This window comes from Nannospalax galili, unplaced genomic scaffold, assembly GCF_000622305.1.
Source record: "Nannospalax galili isolate Female #2095 unplaced genomic scaffold, S.galili_v1.0 scaffold1051, whole genome shotgun sequence".
Lineage (NCBI taxonomy): Eukaryota > Metazoa > Chordata > Mammalia > Rodentia > Spalacidae > Nannospalax > Nannospalax galili.
The window spans coordinates 5,672,819-5,687,914 of record NW_008331995.1 but is presented as its reverse complement, the minus strand read 5'-3'; the positions used below and the strand labels follow the sequence as shown (position 1 = coordinate 5,687,914).

The 15,096-nt window shown below is 39.2% G+C and overlaps 1 protein-coding gene across 3 annotated transcripts in view; it reads right to left on the bottom strand.

Annotated features, from left to right (window-relative positions):
* The window catches only part of Tafa1 (TAFA chemokine like family member 1), a 644,605-nt gene that overhangs the window by 458,004 nt on the left and 171,505 nt on the right, over positions 1–15,096 (bottom strand). The gene's annotated exons all lie outside the window — the stretch shown is intronic.

The window sequence follows — 15,096 nt, the reverse complement described above, 5'->3', positions numbered from 1 at the left end:
TAGTTGCATTAAAACTGAGTCTTTCTGTAGGAAACAGTATATTTAAAAATGAAATGGAGATCTTTTTCAAAGGTTAAAACTCATTCAATTTTATGTCTTACAGGGCTTATACTGAGTTCAATATTGTATAACTGTATTAATTCAACTGTGAACCTAGAAATTTGCAGCCACTTGTGAAAGAGATGTGCTCCTGCTCTGGAGTGTGTTACTGAATATGTTAAGGCTGTAATGCAATGCTTCTTCTCATCATGTAATTAAAAATTAAAAAATAAAAAAAATTTACTTCATGTTAAATAGTAGAGGTGTATCTTCATTTTTCCTGTGACTCATCACATAAATTTTCCACTTGTTGCATCTTATTAACGGTCAAAAAGTTTTAGACTTTGGAGTGTTTCAGATTTGGGATTTGGGACGCTCAACTTGTCCTTGTTATCTCTTGCTGAGAAGAAAAACTCCAAGACTCATTAGCTTCAATCAGTTTTTATCATTTCTTAGCCAGAAAATCTTTTGTACTAAACAGCCTGGTTTCCAAGAGAAAAGAAACTGAAACGTTTTCCTTGAGAGATTACAGCCCATTTCCTCATGTTGTAGACAGGGGATGTCTGAGTCTGGAGGATCCACTTCTAAGTTTACTCAATGAGAGGGATGGGAGTTGGTGCTAGTTTTATTTAGGAACCCAGTTGCTTTGCATATAGTACCTTCAGAGGGTGGTTTGGAAGTCATCATGACATGATTCAGTTGGCATCGCCCAGAGTGAATGATCAGGAACTCAGGGGAGCTCCACTGTCTTTTATGACCTAGCTTTGGAAGGTGCTCAACATCATGTGTCACATTCTCCTGGTCATTCAAAGCCAGCCTTGATGCAATTCAGCATGGACACAAATTAATGGTGGCACAAATCATTCAGGAATATCTTGATGAACACCTGATACTATACCTATGATCCTTTGAGAAATAGATTTATAAATACAGCCACCTCTTAAATAAATGTCAATCTCTTTCAGAGAGGAAAAAGCATGCATTTCAATAACATTGCCACTATACCCATCTCACATGTCAAACATGATGATATGCTTTGGAAATTTCATAAAGGTAAGCATTGCATCCATTTTCCAAAATGGGAATTTAGATTGAGAAGGACTCTTGTCTTTGACAGAAAAGTCAGAAAACAACTATCTATATTTTATGCAACTGGTACATGCTTCCTGGTCTAAACAAACCTTCTAATGTCTAATTTTTAGCCCCAGTAAGTTATTTTTATTTAAAGGAAAATATGCTTAGTGGAATTTTTAAGATCAAGAGCAGATGTGGGTCCCTTAGCTGATATAATATCTCATAGTCTCATAGTAGGGACAAAATTACCTCAAAATCATTAGGAACATTTTTTAGCAAAACCATTGATACTGGAATGTATTTATTATAATTAGAATCTTCTCCCAGGATCTGAAGGTAGTGGTTTCTTTGACTACAATACAGATTAATCAGGTATTATTGATAACCAACCAATATCTATATGATGATTGGATTTGAAAATACAAAGTTATGTAGCTCTCTCCTAGAAGCAAAAACTGGACAATTTCTGAATGGTTTGAGCCACCAATGTTGTCTGTTACACTAGATTCACTGGCTCACATTCATCAATCATCATTTACTGTACTAAGAGTAAGTAAGTGCTGCCAGACTAAGTGCTCTACAAGCCAATATGATGAACAGTGCTCACTATGATTTCTATTGAGTCATATGTGTCTCTTTTCATTTATATATGAAATGTATGAGGAAAAACAGGAGAAAAAAATCTAAATTCACAGTAATCATGAGTTTTCCCTAGAATGTGCAGTTAGTGAAAAACTGACAAATAGAGGATACGATTCAAGCCCAATGTGACCTTTAAACCTACCTCTGAATTTGTGTGCAGAGTTCCTTACATGATATTCAGATGAGTTGCCTTCAGGTTTTTGATGTCTCTCTCTCTCTCTCTCTCTCTCTCTCTCTCTCTCTCTCTCTGTCTACCTGCTTGCCTGCCTGTCTGCATGAGTCCAGGTGACAACTGTGGAGTCAGAAGACAACATCATCTTCCACCTTATTTGGAACAGGGTCTGTGTCACTGCATATGGCAAGGCTAGCTGGCCTAGGAGCTTCCAGGAACTGTCTCCACCTCCCATTTTGCTATGGGAATGCTGGTTGAAGAAGACACTAACTACTACAACTGACTTTACATGAGTGATGGGTAGCCAAACTCATGACCTTGTGCTTGTATGGCAAGCATTTTTTTTTTACCTACTGAGCTATCTTCCCAACCCCTCCTCAATTTGTAAGCTTTATCCTGCTATTAATTTAGACTTCTCTAAGTTTGTTTCAACATTTTTGACTGTGATAGAGATGTTATTGGCAAAGTGGTCCAGGACAACACCAGCAACACCGTGAGAAGTGAGCACCACTGCACCAGTTCTACTTTCAGAGTATCAAGAGAACATCTAACATTGTGATTCTGTGGACCTGAGCCCATGTCTACCTGTGGTCCCAACAAGCCACATCACTTTGGGGGGATTCCAGGGAACAATGGAGAAAATTCTTGTCATATACACATATGGTGGTTAATATAGACAGGGTCTAGAGATAAATTTAGGCATATGTGGGAGACAGTTTCTAGACTGGGTTAATTGAGGTAGAAAACCTTACCACTGAAGTATGTGCAGTAACATTCCATGGGCTGGAGTCCCAGGCTGCATTAAAAAAAGAAAGCAAGCTGAGCATCTGCATTCATCTGTCTCTGCTTCCTGACTGCGTTTGCAATATGATCAGCTGCCTCAAACTCCTGCTATCATGAGCTCCCCACCATGATGTACTTCACCCTTAAACTGTGGGCCAAAATAAACTCTTCTTTCCTCAAGTTGCTTTTGTTGGTGTTTTGTTGTTTTGTTTTTTTTTTGTTTTAAACAGCAATGGGAAAAGTATCAAGTGCAACATAGCAGTGCTGATGTGGAAAAGAAGAAGCATTTACAAAAGCTTTGTGTGCTTTCAAGCTTCACCACCAATGTTCAAGGCCTTACTCACTACAGAAGCATCAGCCAGAGGTGACTAGCTCATATCTGAACTCTTCATCGTTCAGATGTGTCCTACTCGTCCACTCAGAGGCTTCATGGCCTCTGTGCTTTCCCTTGCCCCTACAAATGCCTGTAATGGGATTGCAGGGTCACATGTGGGCAATTAATCCTGCAGCGTCTTCCTGGGAATTGAGCCCTCCATTTGATTTGAGGATTTTCCTCTGATTATTAAATTGGCACTTCTTTGTGAAAATGTTCTCTTCCTGTTCTCTAGGGAGAGTGGCTTCTCCGGATATAGGCTTCTACAAGGGGGCAGGTGGCAGGTTTTTCTGTATCTTGCACTGTTAATATTTAATGTGGGACATCAGGTTCTGTTGGCTCCCTGTGTCATAGCAAGTATGCTGTGGCCTCTCATCTACTGTGTGCTGCACCCCTTCTGACTGTTTGAGAAAGGTGACTTATCTTTCTAGGAGCTTAAATGTGCCTTATATGATTATTATAAGTATAAGGACACAGGGCTTAATTTTGCTACTGTATGTGACTGCTGGAGCCTGAGAAAGGCTTAAATGGATATATTATGATGGATGACTGACTGGCTGACCAACGAGATAGGGGACTTAAGTGCCCCAAAAGGAAGGAAAAATATGAACAAGGGGTGATAAGGGGACCAGAAAAGAAGGAATCAGAAATGCATATGCATTTAAGGCCTATATAGACAGGCATGGGACATGTTGACTACACCTGTGATCTCAGCACTTAGACAGCAGAGGCAGGAGAGTCAGGAGTTCAAGGCCAGCCTTGGCTACACAGTGAGTTTGAAGTCAGCATGGACCACATGAGACCCAGTTTTTGTATGTATGTTTGTTTGAAAAAAAAGAACAAGAACAAGAAAAATATATATATTAGATCTCTCCATCTCCATGATAGCAAAACCCTGTCCTTGGCTAAAAAGATCTTTCCACTCAAATTTCAAACCAGTGGTCTCTGAGCTCCAGCCACATTGTGTTTTACTAAGTGGGATGTACTATGCTCTTTCCTGACTTTATTTAGAATTTCTCAAGGTTGGAGAGAGGTCTCAGCAGTTAAAAGCACTGGCTGCTCTTGTAGTAGACCCAGGTTTGAGTCCCAGGACTCACAGGGTAGCTAACCAACATCTGTAACTCTAGTTCCAATGGATCTAACGCCCTCTTCTGACTTCTTCAGGCATTGCACAACATGGATGTACTTACATACATGTAGGCAATGAACTCATACACATGAAAATAATAAATAAAATATATTTAAGAATTTCCTCTCCTGCATTGTAGCACTGCTACTTTCCCTCATACAACTTTTCTATATCATATAAATATTCAAGGTCAGACTGGAATTTGTACCTAGCCCTTTAGTAAGAATGAGCATTTCCCTCTTCCATCCACTGTGGTCACTTTGCCATATAAATATAACCTCTTTTCTATACCTGTTTTACTCAGTTATTTTAATTCATGTTTGCTTGTAGTTATGAGTACATGCATGTGCCAGGCTCTGTAGAGACGATGGGGACACAGGACTTCAAAACACAGCTGCTTATTTCCTATCTAAGCTCATTTCCGTATTGTCTACCTTTCACTGGAGAGCAGAGGGCAAACCTTGTATATATAGTCAGATTCTCTATTTCACAACCTAGAACAGTATATGGCACTTAGAAAGCACGTAATCAATGAATACTTGTTGAATAAACAAGTCTTTGTGTTAGCAGCACACCTTACTGTAGAAAGTAACAGTCTGCATTTCAGACTTAAAACAACTTGATAAGTAAAGATCAAATCGGCTTCACCTGTTCTATGTATAGAGCAGAACAAAGTACATGGCCTGGAACAGATGCTCATGAGCAAACAAAACCAGATAAGCTCAGTTCTCTACATACTTCAGAGTACTTAATATTTATATATTTAGACTCTGCATGGCCATACAAGACAATTATGCACCCTGAGTCAGCATGCAAAGTCTTCCCCTAAGAAGTCTTTCTCTGGATATAGGGCTAAGACAGGATGGGGTGTGGTCAGAATCTGTGTGGCGTTTCAGCACTCCATGGCACTGCTGATTGGGCAGTTCTGCTGGTGATGGGAAGCATCTTGGGGGTTTCCACCTCCTGCTAGAGATACTGCTTCAAATTTTAACAATATATGTTTTATTGTTAGAGATGTTGGTGTATATTATCACTCATCAGTTACGAGGGGAGATTCTCAAGTGGCAAAGGTTGTCGGTTCTCCATGTACACAACAGTGTAAACTTCCGAATTGTCATCTATTTCACATCCTCTTCAGTCTGCTGCACCTCGTCCTAAACTTTATTCTCTTGAGCAATTGTGCAGTGTCGTTGTATAAATAACCAGTAATGTCTATCTAGAATATGGATGATGAAAGGGGTCTTGAATGTTAAAAATAGTGTCAAAAAAGCAGGTAAATCATTAGCTTTGAACTTCTTAAATGAAGTTCGTTAAATCACATTTATTTACTTATTTACTTATTATTTATTATTTATTTGGTCATCTTGTGAAAGGATTTCCCTGTAGCCACAGCTGACCATGTAGACCAGGCTGGCCTCAGATCTCACAGAGATCCAACTGCCTCCGCCTCCTGAGTGCTGTGATTAAAGACATGTACCACCATGTTGGGCTTACTTGTTTATTTGTGCTTATGTGGCTGCATGCCAGGGTGCACATGTGAGGGTCAGAGGACTACTTTCAGGAGCTGGTTCTGTTTTTCCACCATGTGAGTCCCAATGTTTGAACTCAGATCCTCAGGCTTGGGAGTAACTGTCTTTACCCAGTGAGCCATTTTGCTGGCCCATATTTTATGAATTTTTGAGGGGAAATTAAATTCTTAAATGATTCACCTAAGAGAACCTACAGAGCACACACACACACACACACACACACACACACACACACACACACATATGGGGAGGGAGAGAGAGATGAGAGAGAGAGAGAGAGAGACAGAGAGAGACAGAGAGAGAGAGAGAAACACTCTGGTTCTCTGGTTATCTTTCAGAAGGAGGGAGAAAGTGAAGGAAAAACATACTACAGATAGCCTACAAAGTAATCATTTGTGAAAATGTGAGCTGATGCTAAGAAGTGGATATTAATTTAATTTCCCCATGTAGAACTACACACACACACATACATACACACACACACACACACGGGGTCAGGGGAGACTATCTATATACATACATATATATATATATATATAATGGAATGACATACAAAAGGGCAAAACCTGGGCAAGACCAAAAGCAGATAGAAATAAGGAGGATATAATGAAGAGAAGAGAGGCTACAAAATAAGAATTTGTTGAGCCTGCAAAACCTAGGACTATTCAACATAATACACCTGGGACAATTCCCCAAAGGGAGAAAGAATCTATTCAAAATTGCCCATTGACACCTCCAAGATGAAATGCCAATAGTGAGGTGGTAAGAACAAATTCGAATGCCTTAAGGGCCCTTTTCAGAATTTTGCTTGAATATTTGAAAACTCCACAATGGTTTACACACATTAAAGTGGATACTTTGAGATAAAATACCATTGAGAAGCAAGCCCTCCTGTGTCAATTTTCTACCCTGAGTGAAAGTTTATGACCAAATTAAAATCTCTGGAAAATAGAGACTGAAATGGAAGTGCTGACTCAGCCATGAACTGCAGAGTGGCAGTGGGACACGTTTTTAATGATGCTGGAGCTGAAATGCATCATTCTTGAGATTAGCATATCTGTTAAAAAATTAAAAATTAGAGTGTTCAGCAACCCCAGCCAAGGCATTTTGTTAGTGGTCAGCAGAAAACGACATTTTTATATAAAATGAATGTTGAGAGACACAATCAGGAGATTTGAAAAGGATCTCACAGTTTAAAGACCTAACAGCTAGAACAGCAGAAGTTTATATGAGAAAATGGGGGGGGGTCCAGCTTATTCCACAAGAGTGTTTTTCAGTAGGCATCCTGGTAGACTTGCTGGTCACAGCATCCATTTGCATGTTTCTTCTAAGTAGGTTTTCTAGCTTATCAACAAAAATGATCTCTTTGATTAGTTCATCCATCAGAAATGAATTTAGTGCCCACAGGATGCCAGGTGTCTGGGATTTCCTGACGCTTTAGCTCCTACCCTGGAGAATGTCACAGTTCACAGAGGTCACAACCAGCTCAGCTGGTCACTTCATCCCAGAGTGAATCACGCAATGGACAGAGATGAACAGAGACGGCTATGAGGAGGCACAAAGCGCCTGCTCCAGGTTTTGGTTTAACACTTAGCTTAAGGGTAGACTTGGCTCTAATTCTTTTTTCTAGGATGATTAATTCATTAAGTGCAGCATCAGCTTCATCAGATGCTAAGTCTAGTTTAACTCCTAAATTTGGGTAGAATCAGTTAATCAAATGGAGAGAGTATATGTGGGCCTAATGTCATACATCAATGTCTTACTGGAGTTTATTTGGAAAAGATGTTGGTCAACTCCCAGACCAGAGTCCTTTTTAGTATACTCTGCTGGTATCATTAAGGAACTATTCAAGCATTGGTAGTACTTGGTTGAAATCTGCCCAACACACTGGAAAAGGCTGATCAATATACAGAAAAGAAGTCCTTCAGAAGATTACAAGAGAAGAAAAATAAATCATACTGCCCTTGAAAGAAAAGCTACTTTTATTTAAGTTAATAAAGCTTTATTTGTTCTCTAGCTGGTAAGTTTATAGAAATTAAAAGTCTTGACTATTTGTCTTTTGCCAACATGAATTTAAAAGTGGCTTTAAAAAATCTCATTAACATTGTGCGCTTTTTTTCTTGTATCCCAAGCTGATTCAATACAAAACAGATTACCTCCTGTCTGTGCCACTAAAGTGCACATAAATATTTCACAAACCAATTTATCTAAAAATTTTTGTCATTCTTCATTCCAAGTCTGAACACAAAGCACACTATGAAGCACTTTAGATTTTTCAGATAACATAATCAGAGCAGGAACAGTATATTGTATTTTCTCTTTTGGCTTCTTATTGGGGCTAAAAGTATTTCTTTTACAGTATTTTCACAATTTCATTGTATCAGGTTGGGACACACACAGTTAATGAGACTCCCACAAAGATGACTGTGACAATTTCAGAGAACACTGATAGAACCCACACTATTGAGCCTGGGGAAAAAGAAAGATAAACTCACGTTCACTGATTCAGGTGAGAGAAAGTGTAGTCAGTCTGCAAAGAACACTCTAGAACATTGAAGAACATGCAGAGAAGAGACTGGGAATCTTTGATTTTGAATTCAAAATTAGCAAACTGAAGTTAATGGCCCTCTCTTTGGCTATTTTACTTTGGAGATTTGTATCTCTAGACCAAGTATGATTTTTATCAATTTATTTTTATTTTATGTGTATGAGTGCTTTGTCTGCATGTGTGTAGGTGTATCATCTGAATGCAGTGTTCACAGAGGCCAGAAGAAGATGATGGATCCCCTGGAACTGGAGTTACAACAATTGTTAGACATCATGTGGGTGCTGAAACTGAACCCAGGTTTGCTGCAGGAGCAGCCATGCTCTTAACCCCTGAGCCATCTCTCCAGCCCCTAGACAAACATTTTCTATAAAGCAGAAAATAGTAAAGAATTTCTGCATTCTAAACTGTCCAACCTCCACTGTGACTATTCAGATCTGCTGGCGTAGTATAAAGGCAAAGCTAACACTTGAAAAATGAGCATGACTATGTTCCAATAAAACTTTATAAAAACAGGTGATGGTGTTTCTCAGGGCTGCAGTTTTGCTTATCCTTGTGTTTAGAGGATGAGAAACCATATATTTCAAGGTAGAAATCAACAGATGCCAGGGTACATGGGCCAGTCCATGAAGGAAAAGTCAAATATCCATGTTAATTGGTCTAAATAAAAATAAGCAAGGCAGCTTAAAAAGGAGAGAGATGAATGTAATGTGAGCAAAGTGACTTGGCTGCAAGCCCCTACTCATAGTTCAGTCCACTCACTAAACAATAACATAAACATTTGAAGGTTTTAGGGAGCTTTAAAATGCTAGACAAATGGCATGGATATTACAGTTAATTGGACTGTAGAACTCAGACCACTGGGCTCTAGCCCCACATTCTGGGTGCCAGAGTTTCCAAGTCAGTGGGTTTGAAATGGGACCCCACAGGTCACATTGCTCAGTTCTCATGGGAATGTTGACACTGCTAGTCTAGAGACCACTTAGTCCAATGGTAGAAGTGAAGGTCAGCACACAAATGGAATCCAAATAAGAAAACAGAATTACATTGAAGTTTGAGTCTTTTGCATATAATAAGCATCCACAATCAACAGGTGCAGGGTTTTTGTTCAACACATAATGGCAATAATGGCCACTTTTACAGGAAAGTATATGACTATGATAAACACAAATATTACTCTGTGGCCGCCTCTCAGACCCAGGGAAACATACTTGACTTATTTTTGCTTCAGAGTATTACCATAACATTATATAACACATATTTAGTTTTATGATATACTGCTTTTGAGAGTCCCTAACAAAATGAATTAAAGGTATAACTCAGAATACTTTTAGGATGTGGAGTTAAACAGATAGTGGCACACTGAACACATGGGCATTTACATTTTGACCCACAGTGTCCACATAACATGAGTAATTGATCAGAAGTCCCATTTTAGCAAGGCAGCTCAGATTCTGGGCTTAGAAAAATGAGGCCAATTCCTCTCTAGCTCTGTGAAAGCAATAGAGGAGTCCAGAATCGGAATTTCGGAGTAAATGTCCTGTCCATAGTTTTTAATGATCATGTGAGGTAGAGAATTTGCTTAAGCTCCATGAGTTTAACCAATAATGTCCGATGAAGCAAGAATATACTAGGTACTTGTTGCTGCTTTAATAATAATTATTCTTCAGGTGTTATTACATTTTAAAAACTATTTTTATCAAGGTTCTGTGTATTTCATGTAATAGCTCTAAATCAAATTTAGATCCCCTCCCCTATCTGTGCCTCTATAGCCCCACCTAACTGGATTTCATGCATTCTGTCATATATAGTAAGTCCTATCCAGTCAAACATTCATACTTAGATGCCCCTTGGTGCAAGTTCATCCACTGGAGTCTAGTCAGCCTATCTGGAATCACTCCCTTAATGAAGATATACTTTACCTCACCCAACAGCAATCAGTTGTCAATTGTTCTTCGGTTAGGGTTGGGGCCTGCTGCCCATTTCCCCTGTTCTATGCTAGGTTTTTGTCTGACTGAGTCGGCATGGGTCTTATGCATGCTATCACCATTGTTGCAGTTCATATGAGCAAGTTTCCAGTGGCCTGAAAGTCTCTGTTTCCTTGTGTTCATGCACCAACTCTGGTTCTTACAATCTTTCTGCCCCCTCTTCTGAAATGGCCCATGAGTCATGGGTGGGTGAGGTTTAATACAGGAGTCTCATCCAGGGACAATATTACAACTATTGTCATATCCACACTATAGATTTGAAATCGAGAAATGGTAGGGGAAAGGGACATCTTCCATAGACTCACTGTCAGAAATAAATATATCTGGGGCTATTAAGCTAGGTGGTTCAACTCAAAAACCCACAATTAAATCATAATGTTATATTATTCACCAAACAAGGGCACTATGATCAAATTCAGTCCAAGCAAAAGCTTTGTCAATAAAGCTTTATTGAAACACAGCCATATTTATTCATTTACATATCACCTATACTTGCTTTCACACATCTTAGCAGAGTTAACTAATACCATCAGAAACTGAAAAGCCCACAAAGCCTCAAATATTTTCTCTTGGTCCTTTGTAGGAAAACTTCACTAACATGCTCTGAGAAGTCCTGCGATGAACTGCCATGTTCTCTGGTAAGTTACTTATTTCAGCTGGTTTCCTTCACTATAAAATAAGGATTCCAAGAGTTTCTTGTCTTTTTTTAATATGTTTTTCTTAATATTTTTATTTTATGTGTGTGAGTATATTGCCTGCATGTATGTGAGTGCACCCGTGTCCTGCAATGCTGCGGAGGTCAGAAGAGGGTTTCAGGTTCCCCTGGAACTGGAGTTAAGGATGGTTCGTAGCCACCATGTGGGTGCTGGGAATTGAACTCTGGTCCTCTGCAAGAGCAGTCAGTGCTCTTTACCGCTGAGCCATCTCTCTAGGCCTGAGTTTCCTGTCTTTAATGCTCATAGATGCACTGTGCCTATTACAGGAAAGTGTCATTCGTACCATTTTTGACTGCAGAGATGTTAGTGTCTTTTGCTTGGAAGGTCTTTTGTCCATAAGGTTAAGAGCACTATTATGAAGAGTGCAACCTTGAAAACTCTTAGGAGTTCACGATCTGGCTGTTACCTTCTAGAGGAAGAAACTAAGGCACATTGCTTGGAATTCCATTGCTAGTTCAATGATGAAGAGACTTGAATCTCTTCTTGTGATGTTAGGAGGCTCCTCTTAGGTGGTCCATCCTGCCCTGTAGTTTTGACAGGCACATGGTTCTCTGGCTGTCTACTAGCCTTTTCTGCCTTCAGATGATGCTGTGAGCTGAAACTACATCTTCTTTCCTGTGCTCCCAACACATTGCATGATATGTATGGTGTGTCAAACCCTCAGTAACTATTTATTGTGATCAGGTGATGGAGCAAATGCCATGACTTTCCCTGGTGTAAGATTTCTTCCTTTGGTCAGCTCTTGACTGATTTCAACTGCCAATATATACTTCATTCAAACTACAAGATTCTCTCCTTATAGCCATATGCACACAGTGTCTTCCTCTGATATAGTTCATATGATATAGCACATGTTTATCTAATTAAGTGCAACTGAAGTGTTTAGATTGTAAAAGAGAAAGAAGGAATATGAAATAGAAAATAACTGGAGAGAACAAACTAAGGAACTTAATTTGCCAACTTCCGAGGTCCTAGCAAATTGAAGCCTTCTCAGCTGGGAGTCTGACTCTAGTGTCAAAAGGTACATTTGTCACAGAGCATGGACCTTTATTCAAGTCAATCACCTCACCTTATATTTAGCTGAAGAATGACAAATGTTTTGTAGCGTTGGAAACATGACTAGTTGGATTTTTTAATGAAACGTCATACCAATTCCAAGTTGATATAGATATGGTCAGTGTATCCAGTATCTACGTCATCAAGGTCCCATAAAGAAAAATAGGAGATTCCACAAAGAGAAATATGGATCATTTTTGTGAGTGATTTGTATCTTACAAGTTGAATTTGACCAGAGACCCCCATTCTACTACATTGTCTGCACCACATAATCCCTGTGTGCAGAGTTATAGACAAGAGGCAGGGACTTTCAAAGGTTATTAGGAAGCTAGATGCTTGGCTGCCCAACTGAGTTGGCATATGTTTCTGAACTGATGTCGCTGCAAAATACCACCATTATATTTATGAATGCCAGCGTAAGAGATATGCTAAAATCAGAATCCCTTTACCTCTCAGCCTAGGACTGGCAGGAGAATAAAGGTTCAGGAAAGCCACTTTATGCACAGGTTTGCTTTGGGGACTGCTCTTCAGAGCCACATTTCTTAAGGGGGTTGAGTGAAGCTTCCTCACAGATTCTAATTTCTGCTGATTCAAGCAGGAAATTATTGATCTTTGCAACTTGTTAAACCTATGGTAAAAGAGACAAATCAAGGGGGAAAGAAATCAAGATGTGAAGCCTCCCAGCTCTTTTCCATGAGCTAAAAAACGAGATAGGATTTTTTTCATCATTATAATCCAAATCCTCCAAACCAAGGAGGCCTGTTCTCATTAATACAGGAACGGAAGGTGTTGTTGGTCTGCCCTCCTAGTAGTGGATTAGAAGTACTAAGACAACTGTAACATGAAATTTGCAGCCAGAGATATTTGCAGATAAACTAAAAGATGCCAGCCCTACTTGGAAATGACTGAAGAGACCACATATGAGTTTTCATCATCTTTGTTAAATAAATGGGAAACATAGACCTGGAAGATGAGACCGTAGGATTCCTTAGTCATTTCTATTGATCAGAAGATAGCTCCAGAAAGACTGAGAACTATTTATAAATAAACAAGCTGTACTTGCCCCAATCTGCTTGAATGCCTTCCAAGGAGAGTTTTCATCCTCTCCTCTGCTACTGAAGTTCAGATATTTAGTTTCCAGTAAAGGAAAAGTTTACTTATTAGATGCTATTGATAGAGCTGTGATCAAGTTGACTGCATGGATTTTAATATTCTCCTCATGACTTAAGATGATGGACCCACCAAAGTGTCCTGTCTGCCACTATCTAATGTGGACCTGGGCCTGGATTTCAATATGATGCTCAAGAGTGGGTTTTAAAGCAAAAAGACAGTAAGCAAAATAGAAGAAAGCCAAGAATTAAGTGGCGCTAACAATAATCTTCCCAGCTTCTTTCTGAATGTTCTCCAAATGCATTTTCCATCCCCATAGTGATTGCTTCTGAAATTAATCTGCATTGAAATACAGAGGGTAAGCTGTGAGAACCCAGAACCCAAACATGAAAATTTGTTAAAACTGCCCCCCCAAAGAACCTGAGAACATTTTCTCTTGTTGATAAATTATGGTGGTTAATAGCAATAGAACTGGGCTGAGGTCTAACTCAGTTCCTTCACAGACTAGCTGAAAATAGACCCAGACTTCGGAAAAGCAACAGAGCCTCTCCTCCTTGGGCTTTCATCTACAAAATGGAGATATTAGTATCAACTTAACAATGAGAAGGACATAAATAAAAGATTGCATTTAACATTTTTCATCACATATAATGTATATTCAGTAAATGTGGCTTGCTTTTATTTTGGGGTTGAAGATAACGGTGTTTATCATTCCAAAGTTCTGATCACTGTCAATCAATCTTAACTGAACATGTAAGTCACAGAACCATTTCCTCTTTTGGATGCAATACAAGTGAAACAAGTTTATGTGAATGGATCAATTTGTTGTACAGCAGGCATTGTGCCAAGCGATGTTGATACATCTCTTATTCAGTAGGCAGGACAGTCATTTTATCCACTTCCATATTCAGGTGAAGAAACTGAGGTCCAGGAAATTAATGTAATTTGCCAAGTCTCACACTTAATAAGAAGCAAACCCAGGGAGAAAGAAAACAAATAACCAAGCAGACAAATAGTCTACCTGATTTCAAAGCTGACATGTAGGATCACTAAGTGACAGAGCCTATAGCTAATAGTTACCATATGTCTACTTTTATAAGTTCATCCTTCACTGATTCCCACAGATCCTGGAAGAAGAGGGTAGCATGATATCAAGAAGTTCAGAGATACAACGAGCACTTGCCCGGCAGTCTTTTTCTTCCTCTAGACACACTCTGTCTCCTACCAAATCTCAGGGCCCAGGACATTTTTTCCCCAATCCTGCCTAAGTACACCAACTTTGGTGCTAGATTTACCCCATCTCATCTTCTAGCTATTCTGGCACTGCTCTTAGTTTCTTTAAAATAACTTCAGAATCAAAAGTGGTACCCTTGGGCCAAATAAAGCCTGCCTGATCCTGGGGTTTGGACCACCTGGTACTTGAAGGGGGGAAAAATAATAACCTAATTATTGCCACCACCTGCCAGCCATCACTGTTGCACTCCTGACTACTGCCAAGTGCTACACTGGCAGGATTGGATCAATTAGTAATTGTAACTGAAGCTGAATGCAATTAATTACATAGCTTTAAGCTGCTCAACTTTAATACCCTGAAATTACTCCACAAAACTGGTTTTTTAATGGAGTATGGAAACAAATAGAAGGAAACAGTTATGAATAAGGTTTCAGAGAGTGTTTCCCTCATGTTTGGATCCTGTTCAATCCACATGCAACTTTTTCATATCTGACACCTTCTATTTTCCTATTAACAATGAAATGATTTTTTAATTTTCAACTTTTGGCACCCAAAAGTAAAAGTTGTTCTTATCAGATAATGGAGTATGACTTCTGTGGACCACATTTTTCCAGGAGTTCTGTGAGGAACACAGAGTGAAATAGAGTATGAACTGTGGTTGATACTCACAGATTAGAGTTTGAGTCCTGGCTCTGATCTTAAATAA